The sequence below is a fragment of the Balaenoptera borealis genome, assembly GCF_965194805.1.
Source record: "Balaenoptera borealis genome assembly, chromosome: 9".
In the NCBI taxonomy this organism is placed as follows: Eukaryota; Metazoa; Chordata; class Mammalia; order Artiodactyla; family Balaenopteridae; genus Balaenoptera; species Balaenoptera borealis.
This window is the reverse complement of record NC_138873.1, coordinates 28,823,582-28,846,716: the sequence shown is the minus strand read 5'-3', so window position 1 is coordinate 28,846,716 and position 23,135 is coordinate 28,823,582. Positions and strand designations below refer to the sequence as shown.

Genomic DNA, 23,135 nt, shown 5'->3' with positions numbered 1-23,135 from the left:
TTATCACTGCCTCTGAGCATTGGATGGACAAACCTGAGTCTGTGTTTTCCTGACACTGTCCTTACTTCTTCCTGCCCATTCATCACGCAGGCTCAACAAAGCCCAGGGAACGATCACCCCAGGCCGTAAGAGGGCTGCACCCCTGGGAAGCAGAGGTTTTGATCAGAGTGCCTCTCCATGATCTTCTGAACTCATCTGGGGAGATTTCTTACTTTACTCCAAAAGAAGGTTTCTTTTTTTCTTCTTCTTCAAAATTTTTTAGCCACACAGCACAGTATGCAGGATCTTAGTTCCCTGACCAGGGATCATCAGGGATGGAACCCATGCCCCCTGCAGTGGAAGCACAGAGTCTTAACCACTGGACCACCAGGGAAGTCCCCAAAAGAAGGTTTTCATTGTCATAGGTTATCCATAGCAACTAATTACACCACGATAGCTGCTATTATTATTATCATACATTTAGAAAAGTCAAGACACACACGATAAATTAAAAATGCATCCTCGAACTTGATTCCCTTTCCGCTGCACCTGTTATTCTTTGTTATGCAAAGTGCTATTAGTGCACATAGGCAATCATCAAAATATTTACACAGGGCAATGAAAACATGCTTAGAATGTAATAGTCTGCAAAATCCTGATTGCCTGATAACAGTTATTCCAGACTGCTACAATACATTACTTCAATCTCTAGACCACCCAGATAGAATGCTGAGGTATATTCCTTTAAATGATTAAAAATAACTGGAGTTACAAGCACAAAGATCTTAAAAACAGCAAGTCATCATTGCCAGGCTCTCTGACCTGACTCAGAAACACGTTACGTTTTCATAGTGGCCTTAAATAAAAGGTCTTAACTTGATGGTGGTTTTAAAATATAACACATTTAATTTGATGAAACCCATCTATTGGGTTGGTAGTGTTTTCATTAGAGGTTTATTTTTTAATATATATATATATTTCTTCAGTGGTATAAGAAGGAAAAGAAAACATGCTAGAAGATAAATGTCATGGGCTGTATTATACAACATAAGGAATATCATCAATAATACTGTAATAATTCTGATGGGGACAGATGGTTATTAGACATTGTAGAGATCATTTTTTTTGTGTATGTAACGTCAAATCACTTGTGGTACACGCGTAACTAACATAATATTGTATGTTAACTATAATACAATTCAATAAACAATAAAATTGTGTAAAAAATTTTAAAAATTAATAAAGAAAAACATGCAATGCCTGTCTTCCCACGTTCCACTTCCACAGTTACTCATCCCTGCACACATGCACATACCACACTGCCACACCTTGTAGACATATATATGTCTGTGTACGTGTACTAACATACAGTATATACGTAGATCGAGTTATTTGTTTTTACCAAGGTAAAATTATGATCTGCATATCATTCTGTAGTTATTCCCACTCTCTACAACATGGACATTTTTCTAAGTCAATACCTCAAACTTCCTCAGTTTTTAAATACTGAATAACATTGGATTGAATGAATACACCATTGTTTAACTATTTAAAATATTGTGTTTCCAATTTTTCCTATAGCAAACAATGCTGCAGTGAGCCAACTCATTTTTACAATGAATATACTTAGCTTAGGGGTATCCATATTCTTCGACTTTTCCTGTCTTAGATGGCAAATGTGAGTTTTTTCAAGATCCCAGAGTTACTGTATGGATGCAAAGTGCTGGAAACCACTCTTTGAACTGCCACTGATGCAGTCAGATCACAAATCAAACCAGGTTATCGTTAGAAATCATACCTTCAGCTACTTCTATCTCCCCTACATGAACACAGGAAGTCTATATTCTGTGTGTTAAGCTTGTCCCTCTCAAAATTGTTATCACTTGTTTCCACTGTATGATAAAATATTTTCTCTTGCAAGGGAAACCAAAACACAAGCTTTAAATCAAATAAAAGAATTGCTACATTCATTCCCTCATTAGATCTGTATTCAGGGTGTGGTGTAAGATCAGGAAATTAAGAACCCACCCAGCTAAGGTTACTGAATGATGGATTGGTTGGAAATTTCCAACAATGTAATGAATTTAGTCTAACAGTTTGAATGGTCCGCTTAGAGACTGTAGTCAGGAAACATATATACAATGTAAACTGCCCAGCTCCTTAGAGAGAAATTAACATTGTTGGTAAAGACAAGTACTATTAAAATCACAGCACTTCTTCATTCCACCATTTCTGGTTTTCAAAGGGAACAGTGGATCCCTAAAAGTTAAGGGGTTGGGAGAAACTTGATAAAAATATTTATCATTTCTAATTCTATAGTCCGTAAGTTTATTCCTGAGCGAGTACCACATAACTTTTACAAGCAGAGAAACCGAGATTGTGGTCTAATGGAATGAATCATTTGTCCAGTAAGAGTCGCCCATCTCAGGTTCCCAGGTCTGTGCTCAATACCCAGTCATTGCCACTTCTCCTGCCATGAACAACATCACCAGGATAACGCATCCTTTCACAGCCATCGCCCAATCCAGTGCTGTCCCTTGCAGTCCTCAGAATGTGTTATTTTCCATTTAGCAGGCTGGCTTTTATCTTGCTAAATGAGAGTTATCCTATATACCCTCTAGCATTTTCTTTCCTACATCTTTTCTCCTGCGAAATTGAAAGATTTTCCTGAAATGATATCCTGCTGATGATACAACCTTGACTGCTCCTTCCCCTGGAGAGGAAACAACAACTCAGAGAATCAAGCCATAGTTTTCTTTATACCTGACAATGTTTCAGATCCCAAGGATGTTCTTAAAGGGTGGCTACGGTTACACTGTGCCTAGACCTGGCAGGGCGAGGGGAGCATTGGAGTTCTGGAAAGGAGCTGAGGTTTTGCTAATAACCAGACCATGGCAGCTGGAGCCTGGACAGCTCACGCTGTGGGCGCTGCCCTCCGGGTGGTGGTAGATGCCTCTGCAGCGAGCCTGCCCTCTGTGAGCCAGCACACAGACCTGCTGGGACTGAGATGAGGAAGCCCAGGAACCAGAGCACCTGGAGGGATCCAGAGAGTGAAGACAGCTAGGAGTGGGTACCTGGCAAAGTCCTTCATATCTTCCACCTGCCCCCAAGCCCCGCCATCTAGTGCCCTCCTTCCCACCCTCCCCCACTGCTTCCCACTCCATATACTTAGTGGGTAGAGCAGTGAAATTAATCCAGCACTCTATATCTCCTGTGTGGATTTTTGCAGGAAATAATCTAATCCTAACTGACCCCATATTGTATCTGACCCAATCAATGCTTGCTTTTCAGAGAGAGGGGATAGCATTCTTTAGTCTGGGTGACTGGGTATTTAGGGGTGTGGCCTATGATAACATCCTGGGATATAACCGGTGGAGGGTAGAGATTGTGCTCTATGTACATTTTTAGTGATTAACTCACGAACGTTAAGACCATTAAACAAGGAGGAAGAACATTTTGCCATTCCTTGCTTATTGGGTTAAGTGTACTTACAGGCACCGTGGCCATCAGGACAATGTGAGGAGTTGATAAGCCACTTAGGAAAGGGAAGGGCTCGATGTCTTCTCTCTGACCATCTCCCTCCTCTCTGACCTTCAGTTCCTGCTTTTATTCAGACACTAGCTTTCTCTCATTCGGACAACTGCAGCTGCTCCCGAACTTCCCATCACGGCCCCCCCAGTGCCATCCTGCTGCCAGAATGATCTACCGGAATGATTTCTCCAGAACAAAACCCTGACCTTGTGACTCCCTCGCTGAATTCCTTTTCTGTGGCCCCTCTGCACACTGGGAAAGCTGGTGCTCCTTAAGGGGACACTCAGGCCCTTTCTCACCTGGCCCTGACCCCCCTCCAGCCTCATTACGCTAAGTGCTTGCAGTTCTGTCGACACACCAAGCTGTTCTTCCTGCCTCCAGGCCAAACCCCCGGGCCACCACCATCATCACCTTGTCACACCCTACACCCGATCGCCCAAGCCTGATGGACTCGAGGATAATGCTTTGTCTTCCTGTCACACAGCTCCCACCCCAGGTGGAACGAGACTCCCAACTTTGCGTCCCCTGGGTACTCCGTCGTGCACCTGTAATGTCCGTCTGTCCTGCTCAAAGGCACAGACTGAGTCTTGTTCACTCCGTGTGCGCGGTCCCCAGCCCTGTGCCGGGAGCGTGGCGTGCACTGCTGGCGTGATTGCATGCTTCAGTGCCTGGCGGAGCTAGGATATGAGCGCGGCCTCTTCCTTTTCTGGCATTCTCCCAGCCCAGCGTGGCTCCTCTATTTTTGCCTCTGTTGCTGTTGGGGTGACTGTGGTGGTCGCTACAGATGCCCCCACACTGGTGTCTGCACTGCCCCACTCGGCTGTACCGATGCGCTTGAGCTTCTCCTGTTATTCTTAATCCTCTGGCATAGAGCTTCTCAACCTTGGACCCCTTAGCTCTGCTAGAATCATCTGCATTGCTTTTACAAAATACAGATGTCCAGGCCCCACCCCAGACCAGTTCATCAGAACCCTTGGGGGTAGAGCTCAGGAATCAGCGTGCAGGGTTTTAAGCTCCCCGCGGGACACTAGTGCAGCCTGGATTGACGGCACTGTGGGCTTTCCCTGCTTTACTTAATGGCTCCAGGGAGCTATCATTTGGGGGGAGGCGGCGAAGAATCAGGATGACCCGTAGCACTACCCACGTGAGGAAGTGAAACACCAAAGCACTCCACAGTGAGTTCCGAGCAGACTCCAGAGAAAGTTTGGCTCAGAAGCTTTCCCGCCTCTGGGCTCCACTCAAAAAGGACGACCAATACGATCTCCAGATGGGGTTTGTTTTTGTCACAGCTTATAGCACATACTCTTGATGCCTGGCTATGGTGTGCAGATTTGAAAATATCCCCACACTTCAAATCACTGTTGACCCTCTTCTAAAGAGAGTAGTTGAATTCCCCAGACATTACTTCTTAAAGACTCTTCAGCATATGAGATGTGTTTACCATATAGCATTGCATCCAGCCATTTCACAAACTAGAATTTATGGAACAATTCCCAGCAGCCCCACTCGACACAACAATGAAAGAGTTAGTACTGGGAACACTAACACCTTGGCTGCCCTCCTCCTTACCTGTTTCTACCTCTCCACTCCCACCCCTACCTCCATCCACAGCCTCGGCCTGTGCAATCCGTTCTGGGGCCGTGGCCGCTGCAGGGTCCACCTGCTGACGGCGGCCTCTGGTGTGCCTGTGAGATGAGTGTCACCATGGGTTTAGAAGAGAAATCAAATGCCTCTCTGATGTGTCCTCAGAGAGTGAAAGGACTGCTGCAACCATGCTGTCTCGTTTACATTGTGAACACAAAAATGTCTCAAAACACAAAAAGTTTCCCACTGTGGCTCTGATCTCAGTTTCCTGAGTGCAGCCCTTCATAGAGAAACAAAATGAAATGGTCTTACCGAGCAGCTGGGTTTCTCCAAAAGGTCTGAAATGCTGGATTCAATTAAAGCGACAATAACTGAGCATCTACTGTGTACACGGTGAGTAGCCCACGGGTGCAGAGGGGGAAACACAAAACCTGGTCCCTACTTCCCAAGGAATCACTGTTCAGCGAGCTGGAAAGAAAGACACACACAACAATATTTCAAATCCAACTAAGATAGTAAGTACAACAGAGGTTTAACAAAGTACAATAAACAACAGGGAAGAATGATTCATTTTGACTAGAAGAAAAATAGATTGATGTATTTCTTCTATTTATATCCAAATATTGTTTCAGAACAAATAAAGATCTTTTACGATAAGTTGTTTCTCGTCTTTATATATTCCTTTCCTTTCCTAACACGCTCACAAATACACACGGCATCACAATCATGGATTTCTTGTGAAACAGCACCATTAAGAACTTCCCAGATATGGGGATGATGGGAGGTTGGGGATTCAAAGCAGTTTAAAAATAATTACAAAAGGAACTTCAGCCTTGGGCATCTACAGATACCAGCACAGCAATCTGTTCTGAGAGGGAACATTTACCGGTATTTTCTGCCACCCCTGAAACATGTCTTCCTAAGGTACAAATCAGGATGTGTACTATCCTGCGTGTGAAATAAAATCAAAATAAAGCTTGCTGAGAAATCACCTCTTGCAAGGTCAGCTATCTACACATATATTGTTTATAAAGCATTGGAAGTTGAAAAGATTGTTCAGTTTTGTACAGTGAGACCACGTCCTTAAAAGTCCACGTGTAACCAACTCTCTTGTAGACAACACTGTGGAGTAGATGAAATGATTGCCACAGGGATGGAGGCCAAGAGGCAGCCTCCTGTTGTCTTGCATGTTCAAATGACCAGCGTGGCACAGCATCGAAGCACAGAGGACACAGGGTCCACTGACATATTTGTCTCAATTTGTTGAAACCTTTAAAAATAGTGAGTTATTTAATAACCAAGGAAATATAAGGATCAGTTCTTCTATAACAGGACAAGGTTGCAAACAAAGACTGCGAGCCAGAGATAAGATATGCTTCCTGGGATGTGGACAGTGCAGGTAACCAAAGTGCTGAATGCTGTTCATCATAATATCTTTTTTTTTTTTTTTTAAGTATTGTCCCCACCCCAGATCTACAGAGTCAGAGACTCTGAGGGTGAAGCCCAATAATCTTGTTTTTTTTTGTTTGTTTGTTTGTTTTAACTTAATAGCTACTCTATTTATTTATTTATTTTTAGCTGTGTTGGGTCTTCGTTTTGTGCGAGGGCTTTCTCTAGTTGTGGCGAGCAGGGGCCACTCTTCATGGCGGTGCGCGGGCCTCTCACTACCGCGGCCCCTCCCGTTGCGGAGCAGAGGCTCCAGACGCGCAGGCTCAGTAGTTGTGGCTCACGGGCCCAGCCGCTCCGCAGCATGTGGGATCTTCCCAGACCAGGGCTCGAACCCGTGTCCCCTGCATTAGCAGGGAGATTCTCAACCACTGCGCCACCAGGGAAGCCCCATCATAATATCTTAATCAGAAAAGCTGAGTAAGCCGGGTGGCTCTTTCGCTGTAGCTAGACTGTATTTGTGAAAAGCCACTTTGCATCCATGCTAACCCTCCGAAGAATATGAGCCGATATATATGACTATATATGGTCAAGGATTTAACAAAAAAACACTCTTGCCAAATGGAAATGAGTTCTAGGGCTCACCGCTCCATTTGTAGAGAATCCACTAGTGACCCTTCTTCCTCTGTCTTCCCCCTATAGTTATCATTCTTCTGTATCTGCTTATTAGTATTTATATTGTCAAGTTTACATCATTGTCTAAAAAGAAATTGAAAGATAGCTATTGATTTTTCCCAAGGGCAGAGATAATTAAAAGTTGCTTTGTTATCTTGCTACCTCAATAAAATTATAAATGGCTCTTAAGGCTTTGGAAGACAATTAATTTTGTTAATCGTTATATGTTTTGTGTATTTGACATATTTCATTTTAAAAGACTAAATCATCAAGGCCTAGTGGGCAGAAATTGCATCTCTTAGAAAACACTGCTGCTCCTTATAACAAAATCACACCCTAAATACAGGTTAATATGTCAGGATTTCTGAAATCTTGTCCTTATAAAGTGTAGTTTCCCATTGAATCTTCCAAGGACTAGATGACCAGAGCAGGCCTCCAACTCAGCTATAGGGATGACAAGATGGCAACAAGAAAACAAAGGATTATGCCTTTAGAGGCAGGACCTGTTTCTCAGCTGTTCGTTTGACTTTGCTCAAAATAGAACTACATTTGAATTTTCAGTATTTGTATTCACTCATTCATTGATTCACCCTGAGAGGGGGACTAAAGGCTATTTGAAAAGTCCAGTTTTAAGGTCAGGGGAATGCTTTTGGATGTTTTTGATGACCAGAGTGAACATGGATGGAGGGGAAGAAGATATTAATTCACAGGCCTCTGATAAACTTTTAAAATGTATTTGGAACAACCAAGTCTTTAAAAAAAAAAACAAAAAAACTTGTGAATTTAACAATTAACCCGCCTTGTTAGAGCCAGCACATTTGCTTTACACTGATTTATGGTGAAGTAAAACCATACCCGTGGTGTGTCTCATGTTCTCTCTCCAGCAGATCAGAGCCTTTTGTACCATCAGAATGAATGGTTTACTAGCAAACACTTATTAGAGGCTCCAAAGTCATTTTAATATTTTAAGTGATTATAGAAGTTTAAAACTGTTATATTTTCAGTTTTAGTAAAGCCTAGTAGAAATAGGCACAATTTGCTTATAAAGTTTTTGAAAGAAAATTAATCTCTGGTTATAATATGTTCCCAGTGGCAAATATGGCCGACTCTATGACATGGGATCCAGAAATGCCTTGTTATTAGAATTGGAGCCCTTTTCTAATACACTTAGAAAATGCAGGGGTTTTCAATCCAAAAATAGGCAGAAGACCTAAATAGACATTTCTCCAAAGAAGACATACAGATGGCCAAGAAGCACATGAAAAGATGCTCAACATCACTAATTATTTGAGAAATGCAAATCAAAACTACAATGAGGTATCACCTCACACCAGTTAGAATGGGCATCATCAGAAAATCTACAAACAACAAATGCTGGAGAGGGTGTGGAGAAAAGGGAACCCTCTTGCACTGTTGGTGGGAATGTAAATTGATACAGTCACTATGGAGAACAGTATGGAGGTTCCTTAAAAAACTAAAAATAGAATTACCATATGACCCAGCAATCCCACTACTGGGCATATACCCAGAGAAAACCGTAATTCAAAAAGACACATGCACCCCAATGTTCATTGCAGCACTATTTACAATAGCCAGGTCATGGAAGCCACCTAAATGCCCATCGACAGACGAATGGATAAAGAAGATGTGGTACATATATACAATGGAATATTACTCAGCCATAAAAAGGAACGAAATTGAGTCATTTGTTGAGACGTGGATGAATCTAGAGACTGTCATACAGAGTGAAGTAAGTCAGAAAGAGAAAAACAAATATCGTATATTAACGCATGTATGTGGAACCTAGAAAAATGGTACAGATGAACCGGTTTGCAGGGCAGAAGTTGAGATACAGATGTAGAAAACAAATGTATGGACACCAAGGGGGGAAAAACCGCGGTGGGGTGGGGATGGTGGTGTGCTGAATTGGGCGATTGGGATTGACATGTATACACTGATGTGTATAAAACTGATGGCTGATTTAAAAAATAATAATAATTTAAAATAAATAAATAAATAAATAAAAAAGAAAATGCAGGGGTTTTGTCAAGGTATGTGAGTAATGACCCCAGACTCTCTATGCACATTGATCAATGAGTCTCATCTTAGTCCATTTCTTGGTGGTGGCCACTAGGAAGCCCGTGTTGAGTGAGACTCAGACAGAACACACAGGTGAAGTGGAGAAGCCTATCAAGTTGACAGCAAATAGCGAGGGCTGAGGCTCTCACACAATGTCTTTGTCTATGCTGGTCTGGTCTAGTACCCACTATCTTTCAAACACAATTTCTTAGTCACATGATTTAAAAGAAATTCCCTACTTCACTACATACTCATAAAGATTCTCTCTCCTTTACTACTAGATACCCATGTGTGTTGGGAGGGGTAGGGAATGATTATGATAAAAAAAATTCTAAAAACCCATAAATATTTTCTTAAAAACAAATTCTGAAATCCTGTGCACACTTTCTTGAAAAACAACTTTAAAAATTAAAATTAAAAAAAACCTCTTAACACCTCAGATTATTCTTATCATTCATGATTTTTTTTCCCCTGGACTATAGTTATGTGTTTACTGGAACCAAACTGTCTCCTTTCAGTGGAATATTGGGAAAGCTTTAATTTGGGGTTATATGGAGATGAATAGTACACGGTTCCTGACCTCAAGAAGCTCACCATCAAATGCAAGGTAGAGACACATAGCAAATAATTGCATTACCTCGTGTGCAATGATAAACCATGGGCACCAAACAGCCCAATGAAGGGAGGTGGGGAAGAGAGAGAGCATCAAGAAAGGCTGCCTGGAGGAGAAGACATGTGAACTGATCTCCAAAGGATGCATTACACCCCAAAGGATGTGCATTATCCAAGAAGAAACCAGAATCCTTTTCAAGTTCCCTGGGTTCTAGCCCTGCCTCCTTCATCCTTTCCTGAGTTCTAGCCCTTGCCTCCTCCTGCCTTTCTCCTTGCTCCAGCACTGATGGCATTCTTAGCTTTTCCAGTTCTCCTTCATGCCTAAGGGCCAGCTGGCATGCTCTTTCTTCTCTGTGTCTGGAGCTTCCATCTACATCAGGTTCATTCTTACCTATTCCTTAAAGCTCAGCTCATCTATTAGTTTCTCAAGGAAACCTTCCTTAGGGGCCTTTCGGATGTTCCCCAACACCTTACACTTACCCTTTGTTGCATCCGTCAACATTTTATTAATGAATTGTGCAATTGGTTGCTTGTTTTCTCTTTTCCCTGCCAAAACATAAGCTTCATGAAAGCAGGTACCCATTTACATCTTCTTAAATTAACTCTGAGCACCTGGCAGAGGGTAAGACACAAGGTAGACATTCAATGGTTATTCTGTGGTGCAACTGTTTAGACAAGAGGTGATGAGAACCTGAACTAGAACAATGGGAGGTCGGGGACGGGGGGGAGAGTCTGGACAGAACTCTAAGATGCACATTAGTAGAGCCGGTTCATCTATTTGATGGGGGAGGAAGGAAAGGAGGAGTAAAGGATGACTCACGGGTTTATTGTCTACTTATCACTTTGGCTTGCCAATCATTAAAAAGGAGTGCCTTGTATCGCTCTGTACTATGTCATTTAAAACACACCCACAGCAATTTATTTATTGTTTTTCTACATTTCACATGGAGATTTGAGAGTTATATGTTGAGTTATATACTAATAGGTGAGTCTTTAGACCGAGGCACCCTATCTTTGCTTTGGTCCACACTCAAATATTCGGTCATCTGACCACGTCCTGGATGTGACTGGTAATAGTGAAGGAATTCATAGTAATCACGATGCCCAATATGGAGGAGATTTAGAGTGATGCTCTATGAAAACTGTCCCCTCTCCACCTTATCCAATCTCCCTCATCCCTTCGTTTACCCTTCACTCTGCTCGGAGAGTATCCCTCCCTCTGCCTAGGAGAGAGCTAAACTGTGAGGCTGTGACTTTGTCTGAAATGTGGAACAGGATCACTCCCGTTGTTCTCTCCCACTCCAAGTTTCATAGATAGAGGACTTGGAGTTTCTCCTTTCCCTTCCTCAACCTCAGGGCCTTCTCAACCAAGAATGAATACAAAATGGGATCATTTAAAGCCTACCACAGTTTATTATGTTTATATACCGAGAAAGACTGAATAAAAGTTGGGGCTGGAAGTTAATGCATTACAGTGCATTTTCTAGTATCTCAAACATTTCTTCCCAGTCCATACCCTTTCCCCCAAACCACCTACCGTAGCTCTAGTATTTGTGGTTTCAATGTATATATCTATCCTTATCTCTTACAGGCATTTTTGGTCAGGAATTTAAATCTCAAGTAAAGTTTTCTATCTTTGGAGGAGCAACTTGTCACGTAATAAAGGGTCTCTCCAAGTTTTCAACCCATAATCCTGGAAGGAATTTCAGTAAACATTTATGTAACTAGAGAAATATACCAAATATGAGGTATATCTCCTTAAGTGGAAGAAATCTGACTTGCCTTTCAGAGCCTTGGGATAAGCACAGTTTACTTAAGTGGAAAGAATTTGTATGTTTGGCCCAATTGATAAAGAAACCCTGGAATGTTCCTAAATCCCTAAGTGACTTGACTCCATTGAGTTGTCTGATTGGATCTATTCAGTCTATAAACTGAGAACTACCTGGTGCTGATTCTTACTCTACTTTCTTTTGTGGTTGCCATCGCTTGTCTTCTCTCTCTCTCTCTCTCTCTCCTCTCTGTCTCAGATGCTTCCTCAAGTTTTCTTTTTTATTTTTTTCATAAAAAACAGAAATTTATTTCTCACAGTTCTAGAGGCTGGAAGTCCAAGATCAAGATGCCAGCAGATTAGGTGTCTGGTGAGAGACAGCCTGCTTCCTGGTTCATAGGTGGCTGTCTTTTTGCAGTTTCCTCAATGATGGAAGGGGCAAGGGAACTTGCTGGGGTCTCTTTTATAAGAGCACTAATCCCATTCATGAGGACTCCACCCTCATGACCTAATCATCTCCCAAAGGCCCCCATCCCCATCTCCAAACACTGTCACGTTGGGGGTTAGGTTTCAACATAAAAATTTAGCAGAGATATAAACTTTCAGTTTTATTTTTCCTAAACATTCAATCAGTGCTGGAACCCAGAGTTTAAGACATGTAATATAGCACCTTTGCCATACAGAGCTCTATGTAACGTCCAAGTTGAGGAGGTAACCATGGTGATGTCTTGGATTAACAAAACAATCACACGCAAAGAGGTTCAAGCAGCAAAGTTATATAACTGTGCGTCTAGAGGCAGACTTCTATTACTGAAGCTCTACTTAGATCAGGGGATGAGGTTCAAGGTTCCCATTACTTAACTATATGTCCCTTAGGTGCAAAATACTAGTGACTCACTTCACTTCCACGGTGATATTGCATATGCTTGGCAGAAACTGGCATAGAACATGGTTAATTCTAAGAGTGTAACCAATCAACAGTGGAGAATGCTGTGCCTAAAAAACACACCACCACCTTCTCCTGCTTCTCTGATATACAATACACCCTGACTTTGGAGAAACATATCACCTCAAAGTGCCTCCAACTTTGACTTTGCTCCACTGATGCAGCAAGTGCCAAGGACCCGTTTATTCCAGGTCAACCCTGCTGGGAAGGTCTGGTCTCCCTGATCTTTAGCCAACAGCAAGGAGTTCAGCCTGTTTGTTGAGAATGATCGTAACTCATGTAAAATCAGAACAGTATTCCTCGATGCAAACCCACCATTGCCCTGCCTCCACATATTAAGAAGGCCACTTCTTAACATACAGAGAAATGAAATGTAAATGATCAAAAATAAGTCTGCGTGAAAGCCCCTTTCTTCATCCGTGTGCATCTTCAGACTGCCCTCTGTGATTTTTTCTTCTCCTTCAAGGCTGCTTTTGCTGTATATGTCATCCCATTTCACTAGGATATGGGTGTTCCACATAAGTTTGCCTCAAAACCCTTCCCCACACATCCCCAGCATAAGTCCACAATAAGACTAAGAGTCAAGTAGCTAATAGAGGGAGGGGTATATTTGGGGTATTATGGTTAACTCTGGGTGTCTTTGCCTGGTTTTTATTAGTATAAATTTATTTATTTTATTTATTTATTTTCAGCTGCGTTGGGTCTTCATTGCTGTGCGTGGGCTTTCTCTAGTTGCAGGGAGCGGGGGCTACTCTTCATCGTGGTGCGCGGGCTTCTCATTGCAGTGGCTTCTCTTGTTGCGGAGCTCAGGCTCTAGGCGCGCAGGTTTCAGTAGTTGTGGCAGGAAGGCTCAGTAGTTGTGGCACACAGGCTCTAGAGCCACAGGCTCAGTAGTTGTGGTGCACGGGCTTAGTTGCTCCGCGGCATGTGGGACCTTCCCAGACCAGGGCTCGAACCCGTGTTCCCTGCATTGGCAGGGGGATTCTTAACCACTGCGCCACCAGGGAAGCCCTGCCTGTTTTGTTTTTGTTTTTATTTTTATTTATTTATTTATTTTTTAAAGGTGTAGGCTTATTTATTTATTTATTTTTGTCTGTGTTGAGTCTTCGTGTCTGTGCGAGGGCTTTCTCTAGTTGTGGCAAGTGGGGGCCACGCTTCATCGCGGTGCGCGGGCCTCTCACTGTTGCGGCCTCTCTTGTTGCGGAGCACAGGCTCCAGACGCACAGGCTCAGTAATTGTAGCTCACGGGCCTAGTTGCTCCGTGGCATGTGGGATCTTCCCAGACCAGGGCTCGAACCCGTGTCCCCTGCATTGGCAGGCAGATTCTCAACCACTGCGCCACCAGGGAAGCCCCTGTTTTTATTTTTTAATTGCTATCTCATCAGCTATACCCTAGTCTCCCTGAGAATAAATAAAATAAGGACATAACCAAGGAACATCAAATTCTTCTCTATTAGACAATTCATTACATGTGGATAATTTTGTATGAGTATATATATCTACTTCCTCTTTCAGGAAGGGCAAATTGTCATCCTTTAGCTTAATATAGTATATATACATATATAGGGTCAGGAAATGTGTATTTGATATTTTTGCAAAATAGGCCCAAGCCCCAATCAAAGGGGTAGTAACGGGTAGTCACCTCTGAATGATAGTCTTATTGTGACAGAGGATAAACACAAGATGTTGCAGCCACTCGACATACATATATAGACACATATATTTTCCTGCTTTTCTAGCAGGAAAGTAAATATTAACTTATCTACCTATCCTCTGTTGCCCACTTGCTACTCTGAGCATACTTGGCAAAGACGGTTGCAGTCTTCAGTAAAGCTTATAGCCATAAATTTGCTGTAAGGTGATTTGCTCGCTTTGAAATCAAACCTTTAAAAGCTAACTAGCCCTCACCAAGGTCAAACCCAAGACCTTACAGTATAATGTCCCAAACCTCAACTGTTTAACACTCCAGACCTAAGAAGGGGATTCATGAAGTGACCCTAGTAAATTACTCAAAAGGGAGAAAGAAAAATTGAGCACGCCCCAGATTCTTACATTAGTCTTACACCTCTCTCTTTAATTCTGGAGTTCTCTGTGAAGGAACAGACAATCATACTGGTGATCTCAGTTTTCCTCTTTCTTAAGAGAAAGTGCTTTTTCCCAGAATCCTAGAATCTCAGCATGAGAAGGACCTTAAATGTCATCTAGCCCCACACTTCATCCAATGCACAAATTGCCTCATCATCACACCCAGGAAGCAAGCGGTACCTGCTCTCAGCCTTAGCCACCCTAGCAGCAGACAACACTGTCTGTTCCATTTTTGGACACGTCAACTTGATGGAAAGTTCTAGATCTTGTATGACCTTGGTTAAGACTTTAGAAACGCTAAGCATTAAAAAGATTATGGTGTTCCCTGCCTTTCAAGCAATATGTAATTCAAAATTTTAAAATACTGAATTATAAAGTAAGGGAATAAAATTTTGTTCTAAATGTCCTCATGATGAAAACTTTGATTGTTGCTTTATTTTTTTAAAATATTTTATCGAAGTATAGTTGATTTACAATGTTGTGATAATTTCTGCTGTACAGCAAAGTAATTCAGTTATACATTTATATATTCTTTTTCATTATGGTTTATCACAGGAAATTAAATATAGTTCCCTGTGCTATATGGTAGGACCTTGTTGTTTACTCATCCTATATACACTGGTTTGCATCTGCTAATCCCAAATTCCCAATCCTTCCCTCCCCCACCCTCCTGATGTGTTGTTTTAAATCTCAAATGTAAAACTCTTTTTTAAAAAAATTTTTTAATATCCTTTCAGGCTTTGATGCCCTGCTTTGTGGTGTCCTATGCTCATGTGTAATTTGCTAGGAATCTATCATGGCCCTTCTAAATCTTCCCTTCTTCAGACTAAACATTCTCCTTTTCACTATTGCTCAGAAATCACAGTTTCCAGAGTTTTCACCTTTCTTTTCTAGCTGTGCTCCAATTCACCACTGTCCTTCTTTCTGCTATCAATATATCCAACTCAGCTTGGACACTGACCACCCTTGTTCCGGACATGGCACATCAAGGAATAACCTCCCCAATTCATGGTGATCACACTATAGTAGTAATTCGCTGAGTTCATAGTTAATCAAAACCCCTAACTTGTATTCTTCCAAGCATTCATCCTTCTGCTTTAAGGTACCTTTTTGCAAATAAGGAAGAGGTGCTCGATTTGGATGGACACAGTCCCTACTCACACACAATCCTCAGCCAGGCACCTGTGTGCAGGATACAATCTGCTTAAACCTTGGACTTGGCCTTGCAATCTGCCCACTCCTCCCGTTTTGTGTTGCTAATTTTCTGGAACTAAGGGCAGCCTTTATATCTCTCTCTTTTACTTCTTATCTTGTTAGATTTGGCCCATTGTTCCATCCTGTCAAGCTATTTTGGGTTCCAACATGCTTGCCCTCCCACCCAGCTACAGAGTCACCAAGAGACCATGAGTTGCTTAGGCTGCCAGCTCCATGGCCCAACCAAACAGAAGTGAGGTCTCTAAGAGGAGTCCTTATTCATCTCACTCTGACTTAAATGAGTACCTCTCCCCTTTCTAGGAGCTCATAATGACAATCCATTCCAAAGTTTTTTCAGTATCAATATCAAATGTTCCATTTTGTGGTCTGAAGAGTCTAAACTTCTTCCCCTTTCAGAAAACTGGGACATCTTCCCTTTCCCATCCAGCCTCAGGGCACATTTTTTATGCTCCACAATTCCTCAACCAGCACTGACAGCGATTTTCAATTGAAATTGCACAGAGCCAAGGGCAGAAGTCATCTGAAATTTCTTTTGAAGTAGTTTAACTAGATTTTTACAAATAAATGGAAAACTGCTATGATACAGGGCTGATTTTTTTTTTACTACAGTTTATAAGTTCCTTTATTCACCTTTTTCAGGAAGGGCAAACTGTTACCCTTTAGCTTAATGCACAATTTTTTGTGTGTGCAACAAAAAATTTCCAGTAACTACAAAAACAGTGATTTTATATATATATATATATATACACAAAATTTTTTTTCCTTTTCATATTTGTCACATGTTTTTTTTCCTCATTTGGGAATCTCAAAGTATTAAAAAGGGTAATTAGTATCTCATTTTGTACATGGGTTAGAATGCAGTACACAAGTCTTATTTATAATTTTATATAATCACATTGCTATAATTATATAACTCATTAGTGAATTGTTTTTTTAATCTATATTTTAACTATTATCAGAAAAAAACAGAATATACTGAGCCCTTTAGATCAAAGCTATACCACTAGAGGAAAAATCCAGTCTCTACTTAGCATTGCTTCTGATTGGCATAGAGAAAAATGTTATAGATATATTTTTTTCCATATATGAGCTATTTCAAAAAATTTTTAAGTATACCTACAGAAAAGAATCATTTCAGCCAGCAAACTTTTATTTTCCACACTTACATTGCCAAAACCATATTATCCTTCACATCTTCTCATTTCTCTGATTGCCCAAGTTGCCTAAATAAGAAATTGCGGGCATCTACCAGCACCTTATGTAGTCAAAGACTTCTCAGCTAATTCCATTCATATACAGCTGATTGAATGGTAGCAAAAAGCCAAAGGAAGAAATCTGCCATTCAAATAGGGAAGAATCTTTCTTCTCCAAAGTTGATATGGGGTGAGCACTCAAGCCTAACCTAGGATTGGAAAATGAAAATGGGGTACAGTGATTAGAATAGCTGGGAAAGACTTATGCATTAGAACAGAACTAAATAAAGAAGAAGTTGTATTTTTTAGCCTGATCAGTCCAAGTAATATGAAACTACTGTAACTAGTATTAATAATATTTTCAGCCAATCATTTTTTAAATTAATTAATTAATTTATTTTTGGCTGCGTTGTCTTTGTTGCTGCACGTGGGCTTTCTTAAGTTGCGGCGAGCGGGGGCTACTCTTCGTTGCAGAGCGCAGGCTTCTCATTGCAGTGGCTTTTCTTGTTGCGGAGCACGGGCTCTAGGCACGTGGGCTTCAGTAGTTGTGGTACACGGGCTCAGTAGTTCTGGCTCGCGGGCTCTACAGCACAGGCTCAGTGGTTGTGGTGCATGGGCTTAGTTGCTCCACAGCATGTGGGATCTTCCCGGACCAGGGATCGAACCCGTGTCCCCTGCATTAGCAGGCGGATTCTTTTTTTTTTTTTTTTTTTTTTAATAGTAATCTTTTATTTATTTATATATTTTATTTTTGGCTGTGTTGGTTCTTCGTTTCTGTGTGAGGGCTTTCTCCAGCTGCGGCAAGCGGGGGCCACTCTTCATCGCGGTGCGCAGGCCTCTTCACTATCGCGGCCTCTCTTGTTGCGGAGCACAGACTCCAGACACGTAGGCTCAGTAGTTGTGGCTCACGGGCCTAGTCGCTCCGCGGCATGTGGGATCTTCCCAGACCAGGGCTCGAACCCGTGTCCCCTGCATTGGCAGGCAGATTCTCAACCACTGCGCCACCAGGGAAGCCCCAGCAGGCGGATTCTTAACCACCGTGCCACCAGGGAAGTCCCCAGCCAATCATTTTTGAATCCTTAACCTGTCTCAGCCACTAAGCTAAATTCATTACATTTTACAATTGTGATCCTAATAAATTTTCATTCATTATGACACTATCAGGAAAGCACAAATATAATCCCCATTTTACAGATGAAAAACTTGAAACATGAAGGGGTTAGGTAACTTGCTCAAGATCGTACAGCTAGTAAAGGACAGTGTCTGAATTCAAACATGTCATGACCCTGTGTTTTCTATTCTTTACAAAATTCTTGTATAGTTTACTACAGAAGTAAAAAGGTTTTCATTTTGGACAACAGACCTCAGGTGGACAGAAAGGAATCAACCACAATCACACTTATTAGTAATAACGCATAGCCTGCTTTTATTATTTTTTCAGTTAATTATTTCTAATAAATGCAATAAATACCCACAAATGTATTTTCCAAAACAAAAAGCCAGAACCTTGACTCCAACCTCCATCTAACTCGGGTCTTCAGCATCCCAATACCCAAACTCAACTGATCTGAGGTGAATCTTATCCTAAATCCTATTATCATAAATCCCTCAATTTCTTTTAAAGCAGTATTATTGCATCTATATGCATTCCTTACAAAGTATGTAGTTTTCCCTTTGGTTGTTTTAAACTTTGATTCATCTATGTTATTTCACATCTCTGTAGTTCACTATCTTTAATTGATGTACAACATCCATGATGGGAATACTCATTATTCCACAATCTTGGCGATGGGCATTTGGGCTCTGTCCTGTTTTTGGTTTTGTTTTTCTGTTTTTGGCTTTTCTTTTTCAGTATGATGAACAATGCAGTTATACATTTTTAAATGTGTCTCCTGTTATTGGTATCAAGTTTCTCTTGGGTATATATCCAGGAGCAGAACTGCTGGGGTAAAGGGTACATGATGTTCAACTCTAGGAGATAATGTCAAACTACTCTCCAGAGAGATTGCACCAGGGTACACTCCCACCAACAACATTGAGATCCTGGTGATCTTCATCATTTCCAATACCTGAAGATATCAGACTTCAAAATTTTCCCCAGTCAACTAAGTGTAAAACTGTACTTGTTGTGGTGTGGACTTGCTTCTCCCTGACCACTAACGATGTTGAACATCTCTTCATTTGTGTACTGGCTGAATATTTTCTTCTTCTGTGAAATACCTGACTCATGGGCCAAATCTTTGCTGGAGAAATTGCCTTTATTTTAGCCTTAGTTTTGGTAACTTTAGAGTTAATTCTAGATCTAATAGAAATAGGATAGTAACCCCATTTGATCACAGCACCTAATAACTGCTTAGGGATTGACTTAACTGCCTTGAAGTTTTTTCTGCTGTCTTTTTGCTAAAAATCATTTGATTATATTTTATAACCTTTTTACATAGTTAGATGATATGCAAAGAATCCGTAGTTTTTAGGACCGAATTTCTCCAAAGCACATGAATTTCTAGTGGCCAGAAACAATGACTGCTAAATATTTCACAGATCAAAGGCATGGTGCCTGATTCAAAGGTCCGCTTGCAAAGGCTGACAAGTGGGGAAAGACATTTGCCTTTATAAGGATGTCATAAGCAGCCTTTCATTTGACAGGAAATTATCAGTGCATACAAATGCTGGCTTAAAGCCTGGGGATATTTAATTGTACCCTACTCATTATTCTTTATAATTCCAGGTGCTAGTGTCCACAGCTATTGTCCAAAGTGTTACAGAAACAAATCCAGTAGCAGGAAGCTCAGACACCTGCTACAACTTGAACCACAAGCAGTACTTTTAAGACAATGCATATGGATGCCGGCAAGAGAGCAGCAAGTGTAGCCACTGGCCATGCCTCACTAACACAGAAGGGAATTACAACTCCATGGGAAGAGTAGACACGGTGGAGCTGGAATGAAAGACCTATCTGATTAATAATTAACGCACACTCAGGACACTAGCCAAGCTCGCTGTGCCGGGCAGCAATTCCTGTTGGATGAGCTCTCCATCAGGAGATTTCTGTCCTTAACTATCATGGAAATGGACCCACCCGTCTACAGGCATGTTCAGAATGTGTGAATGCCAGAGTCCACCTCGCTCACCTCATGACCCCGCACTGTGAAGGGCAGAGGAGCCAGACAGAGTAACAGAGGACCAGGTCTACAGAACAAAAGACCCATCGTGGACGAGTCATTCTATGTCACCGACCATGTTTCATTTTTCATGTGGTTCATTTTTAACCAAACCTTTTATTTACCTTATAAACTGCCAAGTTAAATGTATTGTTTAGTAGAGTCACTTGAACAGAAAGAGCCCCACCAACTTTGCAGTCACTCTCCTGGTGTCCTGACTGGGCAGAAAAGATAAGCCCTGTTCATCATAGGATAGCAATACACTGCTCTGGGGAAGCCTATCACCCACAGCACCCAAAAACGTGTTTCCATGTGCTCATAACAAAAACAAACCAAAAAAATGTAGTATTTGTTGTAAGATTCTTTTCCACCTATAAAAATAACAATTGAGAATATTCAGAAAAGTATAAAGTTAAAATATTAAAAATATCTATTGTCCCCCAACATAGAAAAAAGAAAAAAACTACAGATAACTGCTGATTTCTTTTCCTCCTGTTGTTATTTCTGTTTTCCTTAATTTATATACAGAAACTTTCTTTTTCTTGTTTTCCTGCCTCCTTCACCTCCCCCAATATTCAGATCACATGGTTTTGCATTCTGATTTTTCTTTAAGAATATATTATTAGGGCTTCCCTGGTGGCGCAGTGGTTGAGAGTCTGCCTGCCAGTGCAGGGGACACGGGTTCAAGCCCTGGTCTGGGAGGATCCCACATGTCGCAGAGCAACTGGGCCCGTGAGCCACAACTATTGAGTCTGCGCATCTGGAGCTTGTGCTCCGCAACAAGAGAGGCCGCAACAGTGAGAGGCCCGCGCACCGCGATGAAGAGTGGCCCCCGCTTGCCACAACTAGAGAAAGCCCTCGCACAGAAATGAAGACCCAACACAGCCAAAAATAAATAAATAAATTAATTAATTTTTTAAAAAAGAGAGAGAATATATTATTAGCATTTCATTTTGTCATTATTCTTAGAAACACAACTTCTAAAGATTACATAATAGGCCATGATACGGATCTCTCAAATTTTATTTAATTATTTCCCTGTTGTTGAACATTTGTTGTTTTACCAATATTGTATCATAAGATACGATGCCACATGAACATACTTGCACAAAAATCGCTGTGTACATCTCTTATTCCCTTCGGGAAAATTCTTAAAAGTAGAATTTTGTATCAAAGGGCAAATTTTTAAGGCTTTTACAATATATATTCCAAATTGTCCTCCAAAAAGTTGCATCTATTTATATCTCTATCAGCAGTGAATAGAGTGCCTCTCAACACAGAACATTATCATTTTAAAATTTTGGATAATTTGATGGGAGAAAAATAATATCACATCGATTTTATTTGCATTTCTTTGATTATTAGAGACTGAACTCGAGATATTTATTAGCTATTTGTACATTTTCATTTGTCAATTAACTTCGATATCTTTATTCAATACTTTGGCATCTTCCTATTTTTGTTGTTGATTTATAAGGGCCTTTTATATAATGATGGTAATAGTCTGTTTTATATGCTGCAATATTATTCAATAACGTTTTGCTACTAAGAATAAACTTAAATTTTTTATAGGCATACAACATTTCTAAAGGTTCTTTATGTTGTCAGATATAACAATCTTCCTTTTAAGGTTTCTTTGTCTTTTGCCTTAGAAAGTTTATTTCCATAATAAGATTTTTTAAAAACCTATATTTTCTTTCAGTTGCTTAATGGCTTCATTGTAGTGTATAACTATTTTATCCACTTTGATCTATTTTGGTGTGTGGTACTAAATGAGAACCTAGTAAGATTTTTATTCAAATAATTAAGCAATTGTCCTGACATCCTTTATTGAATGTTCTCTCTTCAAACTAATTTGTGATGTTATTGTTATATATACTAGCTGATCTTTTATGATTTATTTCTAGACTACCTTGATCCACTGGGCAGTCTATACCTCTATCAGCACCACAAGGTTTTAAATATTATAGCTCTAGAACACAATTCAATATGTAGAAAGTCCCCCCTCAGCTCTTACAACTATTTTCTTTTTTTCAAAAGGTTTTATTCCATTTTTTCCCATTTATTCTTCTAGATGAGATCTGTTCTCTACTTTAAATTGGTCCTCTGGTGGATAGGAGATGCAAATAAGAGACTCAAAAAGCATATTAAGACAGGATAAATTTATATTCACGCCATATTTACAAGCTGAGCTATTGATTTTAAGGCTTTATTCTCCTTTATTGGGATATACACTAAATTATTAATTATTGATATATACTAGAATTAGTTATTTATTACCCACAATAATACAGTTGAATAGTATGCCTTAATAAAAATATTACCAAAATTTCATGTTAGTTAATATCTTTGACTTCTTTCCCCTTAAACTCTCTACCAGTGCTGTTAGAAAAAAGCCAAAGGGAAAGCTTCAGATTTTCTCTTTTGTTTCATTTGTGTTGTTGTTTTTTGACCTTCTTTGGCAGATGTGACAACAAATCCCAAAACTGGCTGATGATACATCCAGAGACCCCTCAGGCCTGCATAATCCTCCTACTGGAAAGCAATGCCCGAGAAATCAAGAGCAGAAATTTTAAAGCCATCTGTCAAGTATTTATTTTACATTCTTTTCTTTAGGATTAAAGAAATACGAAACATGAGAATAAGCTATAGAGCTTCGATTGCAAAATCACTGCTATAATAAAATAAGAAATTATCAAATGAATAGAATCAGCTACTAGAGTCAACTAATCACCCCCTCCACTAAGGAAGGAATCGCTCTATAACACCCCATGGCCAATGGATGATTTTCTTTTGCACGAACTTACTCTCAGCGACAGCTCTCTGACCAACCCCAGGATGTTGAAATACAAACCTAAAAACAGAAATTAGAAACTACTCAAAGAAATAAATCCAAATTTGTTTAAAGGCAATTAACTTGG

The 23,135-nt window shown here is 40.6% G+C and overlaps 1 protein-coding gene across 1 annotated transcript in view; it reads right to left on the bottom strand.

The window, feature by feature from the left end:
* Positions 1-23,135, bottom strand: part of LOC309635012 (uncharacterized protein) — a 375,467-nt gene that overhangs the window by 213,631 nt on the left and 138,701 nt on the right. Inside the window, exon 5 of the mRNA XM_082405758.1 lies at positions 5,407-5,562. The gene's annotated coding sequence lies outside the window, so the exon portion shown is untranslated. The remainder of the gene's footprint in view (positions 1-5,406; positions 5,563-23,135) is intronic.